Source organism: Sapajus apella, unplaced genomic scaffold, assembly GCF_009761245.1.
Source record: "Sapajus apella isolate SASKATOON/1434 unplaced genomic scaffold, GSC_monkey_1.0 scaffold18, whole genome shotgun sequence".
In the NCBI taxonomy this organism is placed as follows: Eukaryota; Metazoa; Chordata; class Mammalia; order Primates; family Cebidae; genus Sapajus; species Sapajus apella.
Genome location: NW_022436958.1, coordinates 14,503,583 through 14,512,619, shown reverse-complemented (window position 1 = coordinate 14,512,619; position 9,037 = coordinate 14,503,583). Strand labels below are relative to the sequence as shown.

General features: G+C 38.2%; 1 long non-coding RNA gene across 1 annotated transcript; it reads right to left on the bottom strand.

The window, feature by feature from the left end:
• Positions 1–351: 351 nt before the first annotated feature.
• Positions 352–6,779, bottom strand: LOC116556931. The gene is made up of 3 exons (XR_004271263.1): positions 6,557–6,779; positions 2,998–3,087; positions 352–687 (listed from the first exon to the last, which is right to left on the bottom strand). It is a non-coding gene; the product is annotated as an uncharacterized LOC116556931 (long non-coding RNA).
• Positions 6,780–9,037: the final 2,258 nt, after the last annotated feature.

Here is a 9,037-nt window from a genome sequence, read left to right as displayed (position 1 = left end):
ACTGTTACCTGAACCCTTTTGCAGCAGCATTGAGACTTAACCTTTGGTCTCTAATGCTGACGCCAATACTCATCACCCACATCCTGCTTGTTTGAATATCTTAATTTTACTGTATTTTTGAAGCCATTCCATTAACCAAACTATTAAAAATAAAATGTCTCTTTAAATTTTTAATATTCCAGGAACTGTTCTAAGCACCTACAGCTAGTACATTGTTTAATTATCACTACATTCCAATATCATTTCCGCTTTACATTTTGGAAAACTGAGGCTCAGAGAGTTTGATCATTCATCAAAAATCCCAGAGATACTGAGTGGTAGAGTATGGATATGAATCCACACAACATAAATACTAAATACCTGCCCGTTACTTTTTTTATGACTACCCAAAGTACTTTGCTTAAAATTATAATAAGACTTAAACAGTCAAATTTTGTGCTTAAAATTAAATAGTATATAAAATTGTGATAATGACTTCTTCTAGTTTTAAATCCCTGATAATTTAACTTGCAGCATTAGGATTTCAAATATATCATCAAGGAAAGAGTCTGCGAGATGCTTTGCTAATTTGGGGAACATATTTCCTAATTCAAATATTCATGTGTAAGACTCTGCATCTGCTTCAATCTTGTCTATACCTCCAGATATCAACATAGCACTTGGAATGTGATAGGAGTTACATAACATCTATGAAATGAGTGAAAGGATGAATTATTGAATTGCAAATAATTTTTATGCATAAAAATGCTAAAGAATTTTATTAAGACAAATCTGGTGACTTGGAATGACTCATGTAGCTTCCCTCAATAGTACAAAATTTCTGAAATTATCAAATTAATAAGTTTAAGCATTATAGGTATTATTAAATATGTTTATTAAAAATTTTGTTTTTGTTTAAGTACTATATGAATTGAATTGTGCTTTTAAAATCTGAACACTAGAAAAATTACAAAATAATGGCAGTTTTTAAAAATCAAAATTTGGAAAAAAATCAAAATTTGGACTATCAACATAATTATTTTTTCCACTAACAAATCACTTTCCTTTCCTTATAAACAAGCAGGTGTAATAATGAAAGATCAATTTAATCTATATATTTAGGAGTACTTGCCAAGCAAAATATAAACAACATAAAATACTTGGTTTTTTTTTTTTTTTTTTTTTTTTTTTTTTGAGAAAGTTTTTTTTTTTTTTGCCTAGGCTGGAATGCAGTGGCGCAATCTCGGCTCACAGCAACTTCCACTTCCCAAGTTCAAGTGATTCTCCTGCCTCAGCTTCCTCAGTAGCTGGGATTACAGGCAGCACACCACCACACGTGGCTAATTTTTGTATTTTTAGTAAAGACAGGGTTTCACCATGGTGGCCAGGCTGGTCTCTAACACTTGACCTCGTGATCTGCCCGCCTTAGCCTCTCAAAGTGCTGGGATTACAGGCATGAGCCACCGCGCCCAGCCCAAGATAATACTTTCTGTTTGGTGTTTGTTGAATTCCACAATGGTAACATAGTGGGTAAATAAATATATGCTTAATTCATGTATTGGTATTTATTTTATGTTGGTCTTCCCAGATATTTAAAATTTAATTACTGAACAGAAATTATCTATTCAGTAACCTTAATAATACATATGTTTAAATACTATAGAAAGATATTTGGAAAATAGTTGCATTGTAAGTAGAAATTTTATACTACAGGAAACTCAAAATATAAGACTATTTCAGGTATATTGTTTACCATCTTAATTAGCTATTTTTTTTTAAAAAAGTCTCAACAGATCTGATATTTTTTTCCAGAATGAATTCTAGTCAAGTGATTCAGTGCAATAGCTGGGGAAATTTCCTATTCAGCCTCCATATAGCTGGACTATTTGATTGCCCTTTGTATTCTAGGCACTGTTTTACAGAGAAGACCTGTATTACCTGGCAGTGATGGGTGTCCTCCCACTAAACAACAAGGCAGCCTGTTTCTGCTCAGCTTACCTAGCTAGAGAAGAGTGGTGTGACTCACAGTGGTAAGGTGTGCACTCCAGCTGTGCAATGTTGGAGAAGCCACTGGATATTTTGAATAGTTCAAACATTATTTATTTATTCAATAATATTGAGATGCTTTTTCTTCAATAAGATGATAATTATTTTAGACTCTCGTTAAAGCCAAATATAAATTATTCCCTTCATTGGGTGGGTGGGGAGTAGAGGGCAAGCATTAGATAGGTGACCTGTAAAGAGTCCTTTCAGTGTGAGAGGATATGATTTTAGATGTCCATAATCCAGTTGTAGAAATAACCCTGAAGCAAAGATAACTATGAAGGCTGAATATAATTAATTGCTGAATAAATTGCCTGAAGGAAGAGAAGCAACATGAAGTTTAACAAAACTTGTGTTCAGCAAATTTATTATAACAGGATTTTAAAAAGAATCTTATTGGGTAGGAACTGTATTTATAAGTAGAGTTCTCTATGTTTCTGACTATGTTTTTATAAAATGGTGTATTAAATTGAAATATAATCTACTTTAGTCTATAAGTACTGCTGGTCACTAAGTAACCAGTTTGATCCCAGGATAGTTTATTGAGTTACTGAGATTGGCTGAACTAAACATTTCTTGTTTTTATTAATATCTGGGCAGTTGGATTAATAACAAGGTTATTAACTTTTAAATAATAGGATTTTTAGATGTCTTTTTAATACTAATTGTTCCGTCTGTATGATAGTATCTTTCTAATTTAAGTACTTAAGAATTATATTCAGAGAACCAAGTTTTACAAATTCTCAAAGAGCAATTTTCAATGTTATTGCTTGCTTTCTTTTATTGGTTATTGGTATTTTCTCCAATAATTTAAATTGATTTAATTCCCCATTCAAATAGGGTATGATACAAGTATCCAAAACCGAAAAAAAATACAGTCTTATTTTGATATTGTATTGGCCAAGCCTCTGATGCATCTCAAGTTATAATTGGATAACATTGCCCTATATCAAATAACAGTTCTATAATTGTTACCTTCAGCTACATTCATCCACTTTTGCCTTTCTTTCCCTCTCTCAACCCTGCAGATTCTGGTGGCCATGCCAGGGTTAGTTGCCAGAAGTTCTTGGTTACCAAAAAGTCCAGAGACTAAATGTAAACCCACTGTAGAAAACAGCACATGGCAGATTTGGGGAAGTAATTCCACTGTGAAACCTAAAGGTTGAATGCTAGTTAAAAACACAATCATGTCTTGATTTAGCTGGCTTGGACATCAAAAATGGCAGAGGGCCAAGAGATGAATGTGGTAGGCCATTCTTGATAAATTCCCTGTTTAAGAGGTCTCCTCCTGCATTGATATCCTTGGCGCTATATCAGAAGTGGCAGCAATGCCAGCATCCAGCATCTTTCATCTGGGAGAAAAGTACTGGGACCGGGGAGAAAATTTCATTTGTTATTCAGGTCCATTTATCTTCTCTACTTTCCAACACTTTTTTTTCTTTGTCTCCTCTGTCGCTGGGATTGATTATTTTTATAAGCTTATTTTTTGTCTGTATTTTTACCTAGAAAAAATTTCAAGTAAGTGAATACTAGAAAAATGTTTTGGGCCTCTGTGAACAGGATTTATAAGCATACACAGGTGAACTTTAAAAGTAGTTAATCATGACTTCAAGATGTACTCAGATATATTGATGATAAAGTAGGACTTTAGGAGGACTATAATAGCAGCCTTTTGCCTTTTTAAAATTTTTTTAAATAGATACTTCACCAGGAATTAATTCAGAATTCTTGCAAATGCTCTGGGCTTAAGATCCTATTAGCCTTTGCTTGAACATTTTGGTCAGGGTTTCCTTCTTCTTTTTTGGAAAATCTTTTTTCTTATATCAAAGAAACACACATAGTGTAGATTTTATTTATCTTATTATTATTATTATTATTATTATTATTATTTGAGACGGATTCTCGCTCTATTGCCAGGCTGGAGTGCAGTGGCTCGATCCCTGCTCACTGCAACTTCTGTTTTCCAGTATCAAGCAATTCTCCTGCCTCAGCCTCTGGAGTAGCTGGGACTACAGGCATGCACCACCACGCCCGGCTAATTTTTTGTATTTTTAGTAGAGACGGGGCTTCACCATGTTGGCCAGGATGGTCTCCATCTCTTAACCTCATGATCCACCCACCTCTGCCTCCCAGAGTGCTGGGATTATAGGCGTGAGCCACCTCGCCTGGCCAGTGTAGATTTTATTTTTTAAAAAGTTGAATTACACAATCATTTCTAATCTTGCTTCATGACACAGGAAAGGCTTCCCATGTTTTGAGGAAAAACCTGCCAGACAGTGATCGAAAGGTCAACCTAATCTTCCCGGTAACCCTTCCAAGGGGACTTTGGTACTGTTGATAAATATGTGTTCCACAGATGGCACCATTTTATCTTCCAAAAAGCTCCTGCTCTGGGTAGCACTGAGTTATAACCCTACATAAATTTAGAAAAAAAAGTGTGAACATCTTTCTTCTGATCAGCAATCGGTCATTTTGAATAGGATTTCAGAGCTCATGAAAGATGTCCACTGGTCAGTTCATCACAGTGTCTGTATGCACTCCATTAGCTATGCTGTAAGGAATGCCACTTGCTCTTTGTGTTCTGTGAGGCAGAACAATAGGGCACTCTCCTCTGGAATAGCTGCTGATTCCTTCAAAGCTCCGTCAAAGCCCACATTTTTCCTTTCTGAATAATGTATGAGCTTGGTTCACCCATGTGCTGCTAATCTACTATGGAGGAAGCTTCCGGCAGCTTTTAGCCTTTTTGTCTGATGCCACTGAGAAAAACTCACCAGTTCAAACAGGAATACCTTGTGATCAGACTTTGGGTTTTTGATGAAAAGGCAGGAGTGAGAGAAACCCAGAGGAGTGTGTTTGCACACAAACAGATGGGCATGCTGACCTTTGAGACGGCATCCAATTCAATATTTCTTACCTTGTGGGCTCATGTGAGATGGAAAGGTAAACACAGCTTCTGATACACAACAGTGAACAGAGTTTGTGTTGAAGAAATACTTCCTCCATGTCCCCTTGTGAGATTGAGGGCCCAGTCAGTGGCCAGCTCTCAAGTCTTCTTAGTCTATGATGGTCAATGTGCTCTATGAGGGATCTACTTCTATTTTTTACCTGTGTATCATTCCCAGGACCACTGTAACAAATTACCACAAACTGAGTGGCTTAAAATAGCAGCAACTTATTCTCTCATAGTTCTAGAGGCTAGAAGTCCATAATGAAGAGGTTGGAAGAGCCACGTTCTCTCTGAAACTTCAAGGGAAGGTCCTTTCTTGCCTCTTCCAGCTTCTGGTGGCTTTTGGTGCTCCTTGGCTTCTGGCAACAGAACTCAATCTCTGCCTCCACCTTTAAGTAACTTTCCTTTCTGTGTGTCTTCATCTGTCTTCCCGTAAGGGCACCAGCCATTGGATTTAAGGTCCAACTCAATCCAGTATGACTTTATGTTAATTAATTACACTTATTTCTAAATAATATCACATTCTGAGATTCTGGGATGACATAAATTTTGTGGGGATACTTTTCAACCTAGTACAACCTATAGGAATAAAGAATCATAATTTATAGACCCCTGTGCTAATATCTAGATGTGTCTGAGAAGCTTGCTTAGTGCCTAACCATATTTAAAATTGGCATAAATGTGCTTCTAAGGATCATATTCAATTCCCTCAACCAGAGGGACAGAGCTTCATGTCTGCACACCTATCAGTTTTCTAGAACCAAAGTTTCCCTATACATATGTGATCAAACCCACATCCTTCAATGCTCCTTTCATATGACTTTTCTCTGAAGCTATTTTTTTTCCAGAGGATGTTATTAGTCTTCTTTTAGTACCATAAATTTGAGCAGAGTTTTATAAATTTAGAATTTCTCAAGGTCCCCAAAAGTCCACTGTCCCAATTTCTAGGTAAGAGGGACAAGAATTAAGCAATAAAGAATCATGAAATCTCAAACATTTGAAGGAAATTGAGGTACTGGACAGCCAATCATTTCTGTAAGATAGTATATCTGTTAGCTCCTTAAGCAGGAATGGCCAAATATGAAACCAATATATTTACGTAGTGGATGATTTCTGAAGAACGGAAGAATATATTATGAGGGAGGTAGGAGAGTCCCAAACAAACCTCACCTGTTTCATAGGTCAGCTCCAAGCTATCCCTGAAGCTCACAGTGACCTTCTTCTGTCATCTCAATTCTTACCTACTGAACAATCAACATGGATGTTGTGTTTAGCCTCTGTCTAAGAGTGGAGGAATGCGAGGCGGCAGAGTGTAAATGAAGATATTTTCTGTCTCTGGGTCCAAAGAATATAGGGGACCTCACGTGCCCAGCAGAGTGGCTAGGGAAAAGCAGGAACAGCATACTCTAGGGCAGTTGACGTGGATTTGGACATTAGAGAAAAGCTCCTGTACATTTCCCATCTCCTGCTAGTCCCTTTGTAGACCTTGTTCACCAATATGCAGTCTTTCCTATCAGTTATAATGCTTTCAGTTGTAATTAACAAAAGAACCCCCCAAAATGGCCCATAAAACAAGGAGTTTATTACCCCATACAACAAGAATTGTTGAGTATAGAAATTCCCAAGATTAGTTAATTTAGCAGCTTAATAATACGAAGCACCCCAATGCTTTTGGTCATTCTTCTCTAACTTGGCTATGTTCTCGTTGTGATCTTGAGATGGCTGAGGCTGATGCATGCATGAAGACCAGGGCCACCTTCAGGGGTGGGCCATCAGTGTTCTCCATAGGACCTCAAGTTCAGCAGGTCCTACTAGGGTGCTAATGCTTTGTGGTCACTGTATTGAAATTCTTAGTAATTCCACTTTGAATTTGTGCTTTGTTAGTGAAGTATGATGGAACAAAGAAGCATGTACCAGGCACTCAGAGCCTTCAACTCATGGGCAGTCCTGCCTGACCTCCTTGCTAGAAAACGTTCTAGGCCACCTGCCCCCAGCCACTGCCCAACAGCTGCTGCCCACCTCTGCCTCCAGCAGGGGTTGGAGTATATGTGCAGGGGATCGGGGTCAGATTAATGTGTGCTGTGCATGCTGAGTTGTAGGATGAGGCTCTAGGTACCTGTGGGGCTGCCCCAAACTCAAAGCACAAATAAAAACCACCATGACAAGTCAAGAAGGGGAGATCATTAAAAAAAGGAAACAGTTTGATCCTGCTTCTTGAATAAGGATCTTCACATTTTAAATTTTCACTTGAGTTTGCAAATGATGTGGCTCACCCTAGTTCAGAAATCCAGCAGAGAAAACAGACTTTGCTTTGCATGGCTTTTCTCTGTTTAGAAAAGTCTTCTCCAGATGCTCCCAGGAGATCTTAGTTCTACATAGCTCAGAGTTGGAGCACACGTCCATGCCTGAGACAATGACTGGCCAGCAATTAAGACTACTCTGATTGATACAAATCAATAGACGTTCACTTTTGGGCCAAAGGTGATCTCCATGCTTGACCTCATGGCAGCTCCCAGTATTAGAGCGAAGTTGGGGTTCTGCAAGTAAGGAAAAATTGGGGTAGAATAGCGGGAGGAGGCAGAATTAGGTAGAAATTTAGCAGTGTCTGTCACACTGTTTTCTCTATGATTTAGCTCCGTTTTCATTCCATTATATCAGCTAGAGAAGCCATAGGGATTCTCAGAAATGAACTTGTAGCTACTTTGATTGAAGCAGATGAGTGTTGCTTGGGTCCTAACAAGTTAGGAAACCATTACCCTAAAATAAAAGTCTACCAAACCAATATAATTATGTCAACTTAAATATTGTTCATGAAAAATCTTTCCATGCTACTTACATCTTTTTTTAAGACCTCAAAAATTTTCTAAAAATAGATGTTTGTCAGACAAATGTGCACTTCAGTTTATTTCATTTTCTTATTCAAGTGCAACTTCTTTTTTCTTTTTCAGGGTATATAAGATAAAATAACCCATCAGGAAGAGATGCTGTAACAATTAATATTTTTCTAGTTTAATTGTTATTTTTGTTTGTTTGTGTTTTTGAGATGGAGTATCATCCTGTCACCGGGCTGGAGTGCAGTGGCAGGATCTTGGCTCACTGCAACCTTTGACTCCCTGGTTCAAGTGATTCTCCTGCCTCAGCCTCCCACGTAGCTGGGATTACAGGCACACACCACCACACCCAGCTAATTTTTGTACTTCTAGTAGAGACAAGGTTTCACCATGTTGGGCAGAATGATCTCGATCTCCTGACCTCGTGATCCACCCGCCTCAGGCTCTCAAAGTGCTGGGATTACAGGCGTGAGCCACTGTGCCTGGCCTGATTCTTGTTTTTACCTAGTACTGAGCATCTCACCAAGCCTTCTGATGTTTGGCCTATGTACTTAATTTCCAAACCACCAGAATCACATTAAAATTCCTAAGCATTTGGGATTGGATGACTTGATTGACTAGCAGAATGTTACTGGGCAAGAAACTGAGTTGGAAGTTGATTTTGTTTTCTTTTTACACCAAACTCTTACCACTGGGTAGACAGATATGACATTTTTCTTTACCCATTGTCCCCGAAGATCTTTATGCCAACCATTCAGTTCCAATAGCTCAGGTGCACTCCCAGAGCTACAAATGCCACCAGCTGAGAATGTCAGAAGAGGAAATCCAAGTCTGACAGTATACTTAAGCTTTATAGGAAACATTTGGCAACTTGGAAAGGCCCCAAGAAAATGTGTCCTAACCCTTCCACATTCCATCCACTACTGTAACATGGTACAAACTCATACACTGCAAAAACTTGCCCCCAAAATACACACTGTAATCCACAAAACTGTGCTCTTGTGCACACACAGTCAGAAACACAGAAATTTCTTCTGCATAAGAATTCTGAAAATGAAGACCAGAGTCTGAGGTTTTCACCATGAGGACTCCACCAGGATTAGCACAGATGCCTGGGAAAGAGAGGACCTCAGTTTGGCAAAACACTTCACATAAACTTAACTGAGCATCACTAGTGGAAAGAGAGGAATGCAACCAAGACACACGAATACCACAATGTTTCACTGGGTGTTTTCTA